The sequence below is a fragment of the Myxocyprinus asiaticus genome, chromosome 26 (assembly GCF_019703515.2).
Source record: "Myxocyprinus asiaticus isolate MX2 ecotype Aquarium Trade chromosome 26, UBuf_Myxa_2, whole genome shotgun sequence".
NCBI classification, from domain to species: Eukaryota; Metazoa; Chordata; class Actinopteri; order Cypriniformes; family Catostomidae; genus Myxocyprinus; species Myxocyprinus asiaticus.
The window spans coordinates 28,466,198-28,480,150 of NC_059369.1; the positions used below are offsets into that span (position 1 = coordinate 28,466,198).

Sequence of the window (13,953 nt, forward strand, 5' to 3'; positions counted from 1 at the left end):
CCAAAAAAATCACTTCACCACCACAAAACAAAAAGTTTGCTGGCAATTTCTCACAAACTGAAAAGATCCCACTTCTTTTTTTTTTTTTTTTTTCAGGTAGAAAGAGAACTCAACCTGATCATATGCTGAATATGTGTCTTTATCAAAAGATACTGTGTTGCAGTTGCCCCCTGCCTTCTTGATTGCCTCATAATTTCTTTGCTGCTATCAGAGCTTTGCAAGACAATTATGACAGACTGCCAGCTCAAGTGACCTCAGAGAGAGAGAGGCTCTGATTAGAATAATTTTTTTTCATCTATTCCACCTTGTCCCATATCTGATGCTGGTAGAGGTACCTCACCTCCATCTATCAGTTCACCTTCACCAGATTACCAGGCTCACAAATTGCACTGCAGGACGCCACCTACAGTTAGTTAAGCCTCTATCTTCCTGACCACAGGAGGTCATTTCTGGATTAAAAGCTTACTCAACTGACATCTTCTGCTCCTTTGTTCCTTCTTTTTGGTAGCGCACAATGACAATCATACAATCACGAGAATTGGCCTCAAACTACTTTATTCTGCTCTCAAATCAATATCTCATTCTTCCTTGGATGTGTTGTGCAGATAATGCTTGAATTACTGAATTCGCAGATGTTATTCATCTCAAAGTCAGAGCCAGTGTGAGATCTCATCTAAGGTACTTATTTGATAAGTGTGTTTTGTTTTTGTTTTTTTTGTTTTTTTGGATTACCTGGCTATAGGAATTACTATTACAGATCATGATTGGTCTGCTTTAGGTTTCATTGCCACAGTCAGATGTCTTCTTGCAGTCCAACTTCTTGTCTTTATATCCAGACCTTAATGATCATATTAAGAGTTATTACACAGATTCTGATTGGCCAGTTGACATTCTTACAAATATTTGGCATTCTTATTTAAATATTTTTGTATAATGATAGCTGACCTGATTTGATAGTTGTACCAGATGAACAATTTCTTGTCCAGGCTATAACTCATATCAATATTTCATGTCCATTATGTATTTATTTTGTCAGTCTTCGTGTAATAAGCGGGATAAGGACATTATTGCAAAATAAACCCTCACTAAAAAAAATCAGCAAAACTAACGGTAAATTACCGGCAGCTGTGGATGCCAAACCTTTACCATTAAAAATACGGTAACCACATTTCAGGCTTTACAGGATGTAACATTGATGCCTGTATATTTTACGGGTCATTACTATTCATATTATTAAATGATATAAACATGATACATTAACCTTCTGAAACTGTAAAAATCTGCTTTTCACTTTATAATGTAATGTTAGTCACAGTAGTAACTACAGAAGTGTTCATGATGACATGAAGTTCATCAAAAGTGGCCCTTCCAGGAGCAATGACCAATATACATGTAGGGACAGTGCTCAATGTCATTCACACAAACACTAAACACCAATAGGGTAACACATTTGAAATTAAAATAATGCAATAAACATAAACTACACTACATAAAATATAACACAGAACACCCCAAAGAACATAACTGATGTTAAAAATAAAAAGAAACAACTATTCCCTTAAAATATAACAAAATATAGTGGGTCACGTCAGGAATTCTGGAAACGCCCGATTACTGTTTTTTACCTTTTAAAAATATTATAATTTTTTCCAGTATATTTTAAGGTAACTACCTGTTAACCAATTAACTTTTTTTTACTGTGGCATTTTAACAGTCTTTTACCGTTAAAATTACAGACATTTTTTACAGGGAAGGGATGGGAATCTAAAGTAATTTAATGATTTTGGTTAATAATAAATGCAATTCTTGCCCTTAGCAGCCTGTTGCCAAATAATGAGATTATTTTAGATTTAAACAACACAGATATAACTAATAAGGAATAACCTGAATACAGTTCTTGTAAAAGACTGGTTTAAACATAGCATGTATGCCTCTAAAAAGTATCCAATAATTGATCCTAGCGATATACTGTATATTATGAAAAATTCTATACCAACAAAAATTTTTTTTTGATTACATATTTCATTTATGAATTTATTATTTTATAAAATTCCACGTGTCTATCTTTAACTACAAAATGTCATATTAACAACCAGCACTGCCTGACTTACAAACCTCAAGTACAACATTACATAACACTGTAACAGTTCTTGTTTCATTTTGACTGGACATGACAAATTGATAACTTTCAGTAATTCAGTAACCACTCAGACTGAAATATAAGTGTTTTTGATTCACTAAAAAGAGCCAGCTCATAAGAGTCATTCATTCGGGATCCACACTACACTGTTCATGCTGTATGTTTTTGATTGATTAAAAAGAACCGTCCACGAATTGTACAACACTGGGAGCATTGTGTGTTTCACTCTGTAGAATCATATGCGGGGCAGTGCTGCGGCTGAATTGCGCTTCGGGAAACACTGTAAGATTTTTTTAGTATGGTGTTCTGTCTGCATCTGTGGAAAATTGCACTTTCGGGAACCGTTAATGGAACCGAAAGTCATGGAAGTCATACAGTTCCGAGATTAAACACTACATTTAACCGGTTCTGAAAGATCCTGTTCTCAGTTCCCAACCCTACTTTAAGATACAAGATGTGGGTTTTTCAATGGCTGATACCAATTACTATATCTAGAGAGGAGGGTTGCTGATGGACATAATGGCAATATACAGTACTGTGCAAAAGTTTTAGGCACTTGTGAAAAATTTTGCATAGTGAGGATGTCTTCAAAAATAATGACAAATAGTTTGCATTTACCACTTAATGTCATGCAATGTCCAGTAAACATAAAAAAGCTTAATCAATATTCGGTGTGACCTCCTTTGCCTTTAAAACAACACCAATTCTCCTAGACACAGTTTTTCTTGGTTGTTGGCAGATAGGATGTTCCAAGCTTCTTGGAGAATTCACCACAGATCTGTTTAGGCTGTCTCAATTGCTTCTGTCTCTTTATATAATCTCAGACTGACTCGATGTTCAGTGGGGGGCTTTCTGGGGGCCATGACATCTGTTGCTGGGCTCCCTGTTCTTCTATTCTAATCTTTTCTGTTTGCAAAAGTAATGTTTGGGAGTCTAACATTTATATTTCCTATTGACACACTAAAGCTGAAGATATAAATAACCATCTTAAGAAAAATGCTTTTGTGAAACATCTTATGTGCCTAAGACTTTTGCACAGTGCTGTATATAAACATGTAAAACATTGCTTCAAATAAATCCAGTTGATTCAAAATTCACTCAAATATGCGAAAACAGAATGTGCACTCAGAAGTCAAGGCCTCTGTTAATCGGCTAAGTGGGCACAATTTTTCAGCCAATGTTGATAATCTCTAAATACCAGATATGGCAGATTAATCAGACTGGTAATCTGTCGGCTGATTAATTGATCTACCTCTACAATAAAGCTCAAATCTCTTGCCTAACACAAATTCCACACCTAAAACCCCTCATCTCCCCTCTTATCCAGTTGTGAAAGCAATCTGGTTTCACAGAATGAACATAACGCTATATACATTTTTGCAAACTGACTTTAATGTGCCACTTTCTACCTTTTGCTTCAGTTTCCGGGTAAAATAAACACTAGAGGCGCTACAACAACTGAGTTTTATTCATTGTCACACAAATCATAAGTACAGTTGCTGAATATGACTTGATAAACATGTATTTTTCACTCTATTACTCACCCCCCACTTGATGTGATGATATCAAAACACTTTTACTCTAACGCATCATTTGAAAAAGGAAACATTTCAATGCTTGTATCTACTGTACATTTACACACTTATTCCAATGTGATTAGCTTGCTTGGTAGATCACCTGATAGAGAGTTGGACTTTGAACTCGTCGATCGCAGTTTGAGTCCAGCCAAAGACTCAGGAAAGTGAAAGTGCCATAGAATCTACAAGAAATGAAATGGTTGCTTCAGAAAATGTGCTTTTCATTTCAATCTGGCATTTTAAAACACTATTGGTTAGGGTTAGGTGTTAGTTAAGGGTTAATGATGTCTGTTTTGCTAAACTCTGATTTATCTTTTAGGACACTATTGGTTAGGTATAGGGTAAAGTTTTAGGTGAGGGAGGTACATTTTACTCATTAAAACCTCCATCTAAAATTTACCTTAAAAACCTTGTCTGATTACAACCTCATTTCTCTTGGTTTTGGTGCCCCCCGCTGGACATTTTACTTGGAAACTGCAGCCAAACCTGTAATGTAACATGTAATTTCAGTTTTGCAAAAACTTTGTAATGCTGACGTAAATTTCATGAGATCAGGCTGCATGAAAGAGTCCTTCTTTGTGGTTGCTGTCTCACAGCATGCAAGGATATGGAACACTGTTTTATGTCATGATGGCTGTCACTGACTGTGGGGTTGTGCTGTGGGGTCTGCATGACAGAGCTCTAGCTGTCGGTGGCCCGACAAAGGAGGGATTGAGAGGCAGATGAGGCAGCGAGCTAATGGTATGCTTTGTGACAGCAGGAGGCGTTGGCTCCATGAACCCCCTGTGCCCTCACTGTAAACATCAGCATTGGCATCTTAGTGCAGCTTCAGATTGTGTGTCCTGCGCTGGCAGAGACAGAGAGGAGGAAAGACAAGAGATAGCACACACAGAGACCGGGTCGGTGCTGTTGTGACTCTTCGAATGGGGAACTGCTTCGGTTGTGATAGGGACTTAGGCCAGGAGACGGTTCTGGGCAGACACAAGTTTGCCTGGCCAAGGACAAACAAGGCTATCTTCGAAATAATCAGGTACTTATCTCTCAAACACCTTCAGCCTGACATGTGAACGATGCTTCAGTTCGATTTGTTAACGGTTTCAAGTTTACTGCTGTAAAAGCTATATTGACGTGTTTTGATCAGATTCAGTAGGAACTGCATGATACCAGTGTCATCATTCTGATCTGTTTTCAAGATGAGGCACAGTTTGGCACTTCTCTCCATTTCTTAAAGATACAGTATTTTGTTTAATGTGAACATATCTGAAACGTAAAAGCACAACAGTCCATTCATTAACCATCACTGTTCTTATATTATCTTGTATTCTACAGTTTGCTAGTCAATAAACACAGGTTGCAGTACCACATGCAACTGATACTCTCTACAGCTAGTCTTTAGGGAAGTATAAATTGGACCGTGCCCAATAAATGTGTTATGAAGAGTTGTTTGTGCACACTGAAGAATGAATATTGCTAGTTGTATTTTTTTTTTAATTTTTTTTTTGCTAGGATATTACAACTGAATGCCAGAATTTTCAATCAGGGGCCCACAAAGGTCTTGCAGGGGGTTTGTAGACATATATACAATGCACATCATATACTCTTATAAGTTTTTTAAAATATATATATATATATATATATATATATATATATATATATATATATATATATAAATAAAATAAATAATGTCAATGTTTATTTCTAAATATGGTACATTAATCATCTGGAAAACATTACACAATGCAATAGATATTATAGAATGTAAAATTATTATAGAATGTTACCCAGGTTTTTATTTTTGTATTGGGGTGCCTGGGTTGGCGGAGATTCTGGATGAGGCATCCCATGGTCTGTGAATGTTGGAAAGCCCTGCTATATATTGTTGAATGACATGCAGTATGCAAATTTCCTCTAACCTCTAAGAATTCTATTACGCTATGAATCATTTAATCGATATAGTCTAACGTGGCTGCCAAACTTGCAGGAACGAAGATAAATTATCCATTTGCCACTTCACAATTCATTCATCCATGATTTGGATCTGCATCAATATGTGGTACAAGCAATTTTGGGCCAAATATCTTGTAGAACCATATTTTGCAAGTTTTCTATTAGACACTGCAAATCTTTCAGGGTCTAATCCAGGGTTCCTCAATAGGTGTTCATTATATTAATCTCTAGGCACTGACAGCTGGGCAGGGCAGGGCAGGGCAGGAGAGTATAAATGTTTGTTGAAAAACAACAGCGCCGCCTACTGTACAGTGGTGATATAGTCTACTGCCCTGGGCCACATCCAGCCCGTGAGAGACAAATGTTTGGCCCATGCTAAAAATCCATAACGATTTTGCAAGACAAACTTCAGATGAAAGGTCTATACACACAGAGTGCGTTAAAAATACAAATGAAAAACTATATCACCACTGTACAGTAGGCGGCGCTGTTGTTTTCCTGCCCAGCTGTCAGTGCCTAGAGATTAATATATTGAACGCTGTTAAAGGTGCACTCAGCGATTCCTGAGAAACACTTTTGATATTTGAACTAAACTGCCAAAACAAACACACCCCTCCTTCAGTGCTCCCTTGGAAGCTCCGCCCCCCAAATATATGCATGTGAGACAGTTTTATGCACACCAGCTCCAGACACTCACATCTCTCCTGCTACTAAATCTAACATCACAACAATAGCATATATGGGTTCTGTGAAACATAGCAAAATATATTTTACCCACCTATCAAGAAGAAAAAGATCCGTTTTCAAGCCGGTGTTGACACAAGTTTGCTAGCCCTCTACTTATCATAATCCTTCTTTTTTAGTTTATATATGTCTGACCTTTTTCTCTTGGTCTGTTTCTCAGCCATTTGTCCTCCCTGGAGTTTAGAAAGTTCACTTCAGCCAGATTTGCCGTCGCTCTTCTAATTAAATTCCCCGTCACTCTGCCCCCACCCCCCATCCTGTGCACGTGCAAGAACCACCCCCTGTTGCTGATTGGCTTGAGTAGTGTTGTGCGGATCGGACTGTTCCACTTTGTTTTTGTCCCATTTACAGAGCCAGTGCTGTGTACAAATCCTAAAAAAAATTCAGCCCACCCACAGAATGGACAGCTAGCAGACTGTGAGGAAATATTTGCAGAATTTTACAAAAAGTGTATTGGATTAGAATTACTGAGTGCACATTTAAAGCATTCATTTACCTAATTTGGCATAACTGTTTCATTATGTTCTTTCCATGGTGTTGATGCATTTTGAGGAGTAAATAATCTGTTTTTATGTGAGTGAGATGAATAAAGTGCGCTGATGCATAAATATATGTCCTATTTATATTTGCACATGTATTTTTGCACGAGTATATTCCAAACGGACTCCCGAAGCCAAATACTCTTTTTATAATGTCTGGATTAATGCCTGGATAATGTAACACATGGTACTTTGATACAAATACACGTGGAATAGTGCACATTAAGAATAACATTGTACAGAAAAAAATAAATTATTACTATATAATATAAATGATATTAAAAATAATATATAAGAAAATATTGGCTTACTGTCTTTTCTTTATTGAAATTATTACAATACATTGTTCTCTTATCCTTAAGAACAATAAAAATTAAATGGTCTTTAAATGGTCTCTGTTGTTTTAGTGCAAACTAAGGTATTTAGAATTATTCATTAAAAAGTCTCTTTTATAGCACCAGGCTGTTGTTTCTGAATCATTAAATCTCACCTTTGTTGGTAACACTGTTATTCTGACTCACATAAGAAAGCAATATATCAAAACTGCAGCATAATACTGGATTGAGAGAACAGTTTACCAACAAAGCAGGTTTAGATGCTCTCTCTATAAAATTGTATTATAGACCATTTCAAGGACTGTTTGTCGGTTTAAGGAAGTGACAACTTTGCCCCTTGAACATTTCCTGCTATTGTTCAAACTCATTCAAAACAACAGCTGGAGGTGCTTTATTCATAGTGACTTTAACACAATTAACTTTACTAACATTAACATGATTGTGATAAAATGTCATTATTAAAATATGGACCATGTTGTTCGGTGTCTCTGGACGCCTGGAACTAACGAAAATTAAAGTGTTTTGATTCCGAAAAAGCAAACACAAATGGACGCATGAACCGCAGCTGTGAAGCGAGATGGCTGGATACATGCAGTACTAACAATTGTAGCACACATCTTATCTCTGGTAGGACTTACAAATTAGCAGCACAAAAAAATAAACCCTTACCTTGTCCACAGGTCACAGACAGCTTCATTGAATGGCTTCATTGATTATAATAGGAGCGATCCAATATTTCTGACCGTTCCGCTGAGGAAATAATTGTGAGCATCTAAACTACGATACTCTTTCATCGCATCTCTTGTATAGATGCTCGGTATCAACAACACGTCTGGATAAGTCCCTTCAGATAAACATGAATTCCTTTGTTATTGCTTAAAATTGTCTATATGGATTACGTTTAGGGCTGACACTATCGATTATTCTGATAATCGAGTAATCTAAAACATTTTCTGACAATTAATCGAGTAATCTGAAAAATTATTTAATAACTCAGATTGCATAAAGTTGTCGAGGTGAAGACACGTTTGGCTAAAATGCAAGTTTTTATGTATTTTACAATTGAATAACAACAACAAAACAATTGTGCAAACCATTTCTAAAGCCAACAGACACCCAAAGCAGATCTATAATATAAAAAGATGTATATTCAAGCTGGAAGATCTACTTTTTTCTACTAGATCTTACATTTAGTTCAACATGATCTACCCATTTTAGTTTAGAACTCAAATATGGGAAAACAGGCCATGGAAATATGGAATATTTTATCTTTTCAGAAACAATGTCTACCCAACAAACTTGTTTATTGAGGATAAGTTATGTGGTATATTATTATTTTATAGAGATTTAAAAGTCATTTTATTTGTTCGTTATTTTTTTTTAACTATCACTTGCATGCAAAACAGAATACAATATTCACAGTATACACGTGAGATACATTTTTTCACTCTTGCGCTGAGCTGCAGCAGTTGCGGGCATTGTTGCACGTGTGCAACATGCAGATTGCAAAAGCTTGTCGCTTGCCACGTACTGTGTAAAATGCCCTTAAGCATCTGGACATTCAGTTCCTTACTGAGTATAAATGTAATAATTTCACATGCGGAGATAGCAATTTCTCCCTCAGGTAAGCCAAAGTTTTATATTGCGTCTGTGGGCCACGAGACACGCAGCTGTGGCTTTAACAGCAGACTCGCGTTGAGCTTTGACTGACAGCATACAGACAGACCTGCGGTTTTATTCAGCAAATAAAGTTCTCTGGATTCCCACATTGAGTTTTACCTGTAATAATGGCCATAAACTATCAAATATTTATCGGAAGTAGGGCACTGCGATCTATTTTTTAAACAATCATAACAAAATCTAATTTACATGAGGAGAATGATCGCATTACATTCAAATGGTAATTAATTTACACCGAACAGAACTCAAACATTAATTTGCTGAAAATAACCTTCTTAGATCATCTGGATTTAGTCAGATTTATTGAACAGAATGTGTTTGTGCATCCATAACTTCATGTGTAAATTTAATCAAGTCTGACGGACATAATTTTTGTGACATTATTTTATGTTGCTTCATAAAAGCCTATAATGCAAAACGATTGTGTAGATAAATAGCTTTAGATTGCATTCCAATGGCGATGAAGGGCTCAATAATAGACACGTATTTGGACACAAATTACATTTTCTGTTCACAAAGTTGCAATGACAAAATAAAATGTCCAGAACTTAGTATTTATGACAGAGCTTAGTAGGCACACAAAACCTGCATGACATACTGCATCTGCTGAGACTCTCGGTGAACAACCAGCGAACGGTCAGATTTATCTAATAAATATTTTTGTGTTTTTACTCAGACCCCTTTCAAAGTCCTTTTATGTCAGTTGTAAGAGATCTTCTTTTGTATGTTTTTGGAGTGCTGTCACATGCATGATTGCCTCTTCCCTCCCAGTAGATGAAGTCTTTTGAAATCATGCAAAGGGAGATTTAGTGTTCATGTAACTACTACTCTGAAAATATCACCTAGTTTGTCTTCAAAGATCATGTCCTCAAATGGAAGTCACTTCCAATTAAATAGAAGAATGAATGGAATGGAATTGCATGGTTGTTTACTCTGAAGGCAATCACTTTTGGTCCTGTTTAAAAGGCACACTGGTAGTAATTACCGTGATGTGCCCAATTCAAGTGTGATTTACTTCACTCAATCAATAAGACTCTTCCCTTTCATCCAAGCACCAAGACTATAGGGTATTTTGTCAGAAATAACTCTGGCCTTAAATGTGAAGTCTGTCATTTTTACGCCATTAGAATCACAGAATCACAAAACTAATGACTGTTTTCAAACAGGTTTCCCAAACATACTACCCATTTGCCATCAAGACAAACAGGTTATCTAGCCCCTAACTCACATCATCCTTTGAGTCAGTGTTGCTATGTTGAGCCATTCAGACGTACGGAACTTTGCCGAAAGTGGCAATCATAGCAGAGTCAGAGTGTTTACTGTTTTCATGAGTGGCTTACTTATAGCTGTCTTCGCACATTAAGCTAGGAAAGGATGAAATATTTTAACATAAAATAACATGACTAGCTATGATCACCATGCAGTTGTCATTTATCTAAAGGACTAGGAGATCCAGGCATTTTACCACCGTAAGGGGCCTTTCACACCAAACATGTCTCCATCTGTGCTGTTTTTAAAAAAAAAAATTATATTTAAATGCATTTTCTATTTAAATGCGCTTTTTAATGAACAAGATGAACATCTTTGACCGTTGAGCCGCACAGAAGCACCACATTTTTTAGACGATGCATCAAGTTAAAATAACTTCTTGAACTTTTTTTAAAAAACATGTCCCTAGACACCTAATACATAAATAATAATGTTTTTGGAGCGTGTTGACATATGTGATTATTTTGTTCCTTAACTGCAACAATGGTTTATCCCACACCTTATGTATTTGTGTATTGACCACACAGCAATTCATCTTGGCCAGACTGGCTCTGTCTTTTGTTTGCATAATTAAATTAACATCCCAACATGTTTATTGTGTTCTAACAGTTTCCCAGTTAAATAGGAATCACATGTCCAATGATCTCTTCCCAAGGCATGGCGAGCAAAAAATCCACTCACACTATAGGCACACCTCCCTAAAGACACCTTTCAAAGTGAGATATTACTCCAATCTCAGCTTCCCAGTGAAGTCCCAAGCCTGTGAAACGAGGAGATTGTTCGATCTGTGATTCGGTGCACCAACATTTAGTTTAAATGAACTTTTGATGTTTTGACCTTTCACTTCTTTTATTAAACTAGGTCAGTGGCTGTCTGTTAAAGGAGGCAATGGAGGTTAATAGAACCCAATGAGAAATGGTGATTGACTGGTTTAATAAATCAAATCAAATCAAATCACTTTTATTGTCACACAACCATATACACAAGTGCAATAGTGTGTGAAATTCTTGGGTGCGGTTCCGAGCAACATAGCAGTCGTGACAGTGATGAGACATACAGTGCATCCAGAAAGTATTCACAGCGCTTCACTTTTTCCACATTTTGTTATGTTTCAGCTTTATTCCAAAATGGATTAAATTCATTATTTTGCTCAAAATTCTACAAACAATACCCCATAATGACAACGTGAAAGAAGAAATGAAAAAAAATCACGTACATAAGTATTCACAGCCTTTGCCATGACACTCAAAATTGAGCTCAGGTGCATCCTGTTTCCAATGATCATCCTTGAGATGTTTCTACAACTTGATTGGAGTCCACCTGTGGTAAATTCAGTTGATTGGACATGATTTGGAAAGGCACACACCTGTCTATATAAGGTCCCACAGTTAACAGTGCATGTCAGAGCACAAACCAAGCCATGAAGTCCAAGGAATTGTCTGTAGACTTCCGAGACAGGATTGTATCGAGGCACAGATCTGGGGAAGGGTACAGAAAAATTTCTGCAGCATTGAAGGTCCCAATGAGCACAGTGGCCTCCATCATCTGTAAATGGAAGAAGTTTGGAACCACCAGGACTCTTCCTAGAGCTGGCCGAACTGAGCGATCGAGGGAGAAGGGCCTTAGTCAGGGAGGTGACCAAGAACCCGATGGTCACTCTGACAGAGCTCCAGCATTTCTCTGTGGAGAGAGGAGAACCTTCCAGAAGAACAACCATCTCTGCAGCACTCCACGAATCAGGCCTGTATGGTAGAGTGGCCAGACGGAAGCCACTCCTCAGTAAATGGCACATGACAGCCCGCCTGGAGTTTGCCAAAAGGCACCTGAAGGACTCTCAGACCACGAGAAACAAAGATTGAACTCTTTGGCCTGAATGGCAAACGTCATGTCTGGAGGAAACCAGGCACCGCTCATCACCTGGCCAATACCATCCCTACAGTGAAGCATGGTGGTGGCAGCATCATGCTGTGGGGATGTTTTTCTTCAGCAGGAACTGGGACACTAGTCAGGATCGAGGGAAAGATGAATGCAGCAATGTACAGGGACATCCTTGATGAAAACCTGCTCCAGAGCGCTCTGGACCTCAGACTGGGGCGAAAGTTCATCTTCCAACAGGACAACGACCCTAAGCACACATCCAAGATAACAAAGGTGTGGCTACGGGACAACTCTGTGAATGTCCTTGAGTGGCCCAGCCAGAGCCCAGACTTGAACCCGATTGAACATCTCTGGAGAGATCTGAAAATGGCTATGCACCGACGCTCCCCATCCAACCTGATGGAGCTTGAGAGGTCCTGCAAAGAAGAATTGGAGAAACTGCCCAAAAATAGGTGTGCCAAGCTTGTAGCATCATACTCAAAAAGACTTGAGGCTGTAATTGGTGCCAAAGGTGCTTCAACAAAGTATTGAGCAAAGGCTGTGAATACATATGTACATGTGATTTTGTTCGTTTTTTATTTTAATAAATTTGCAAAGATTTCAAACAAACTTCTGTCACGTTGTCATTATGGGGTATTGTTTGTAGAATTTTGAGGAAAATAATGAATTTAATCCATTTTGGAATAAGGCTGTAACATAACAAAATGTGGAAAAAGTGAAGCGCTGTGAATACTTTCCGGATGCACTGTATACCAATCTACAATGAACATCAAATTTACACAACACAATTTAAAATCTAATATACACATAATTACACACAACACAATATACAAATAATAACATACAATGTACATTATACAATACACACAATATAGAATACACATTATACAATAAAAAAATAATATATATAGTATATATAAAATGTACAGTAGGTTGTATTGTACTGTATTGACATTCAGGCTGTCGGTTGATAGTCAGTTGCTAGTGTTTTGTTAAGAGAATATAATTTATGACAGTCCAGTGTGAGATAATAAGATTAATAAAGTGCAGTGCTGATGTATATTGATCGTAAGAGATCAAGAGTTCAAAAGTCTGATTGCTTGAGGGAAGAAGCTGTCATGAAGTCGGCTGGTGCGGGTCCTGATGCTGCAATACCACCTGCCTGATGGTAGCAGTGAGAGCAGCCCATGGCTCGGGTGGCTGGAGTCTCTGATGATCCTCCGAGCTTTTTTCACACACCGCCTGGTATATATTTCCTGGAGGGAGGGAAGCTCACCTCCGATGATGTGTCTGGCAGTTTGCACCACACTTTGCAGGGCTTTGCGGTTGTAGGCAGTGCTATTGCTGTACCAGGCGGAGATGCAACCAGTCAGGATGCTCTCTACAGTGCTGGTGTAGAACCGTGTGAGGATGTGGCAGTTCATTCCAAACTTCCTCAGCCGTCTCAGGAAGAAGAGGTGCTGATGAGCCTTCTTCACAATGGCCTCAGTGTGGACGGACCATGTGAGTTCCTCAGTGATGTGGACACCCAGGAACTTGAAGCTGCTGACTCTCTTCACTGGTGCTTCTTTGATGGTGATGGGGCTGTGTTCTCTTTCTCTTCTCCTGAAGTCCACTACAAGCTCCTTTGTCTTATTGACGTTGAGGGAGAGGTTGTGCTCCTGACACCAGCGTGTCAGAGTGTGCACCTCCTCTCTGTAGGTTGTTTCATCATTGTCAGTGATCAGACCTACCGCCGTCGTATCATCAGCAAACTTAATGATGGCATTGGAGCTATGTGTTGCCACACAGTCATGTGTGTACAAGGAATACAGTAGTGGGCTGAGAACACAGCCCTGTGGGGC

At 38.1% G+C, this 13,953-nt stretch overlaps 1 protein-coding gene and 1 long non-coding RNA gene across 2 annotated transcripts in view; one reads left to right on the top strand and one right to left on the bottom strand.

Annotated features, from left to right (window-relative positions):
• LOC127416799 (pleckstrin homology domain-containing family A member 7-like) overlaps window positions 1-13,953 on the top strand; it is a 133,222-nt gene that overhangs the window by 12,969 nt on the left and 106,300 nt on the right. The gene's annotated exons all lie outside the window — the stretch shown is intronic.
• Window positions 3,658-7,181, bottom strand: LOC127416847 (uncharacterized). Its single transcript, XR_007893194.1, has 3 exons — window positions 6,443-7,181; window positions 4,118-4,203; window positions 3,658-3,899 (listed from the first exon to the last, which is right to left on the bottom strand). It is a non-coding gene; the product is annotated as an uncharacterized LOC127416847 (long non-coding RNA).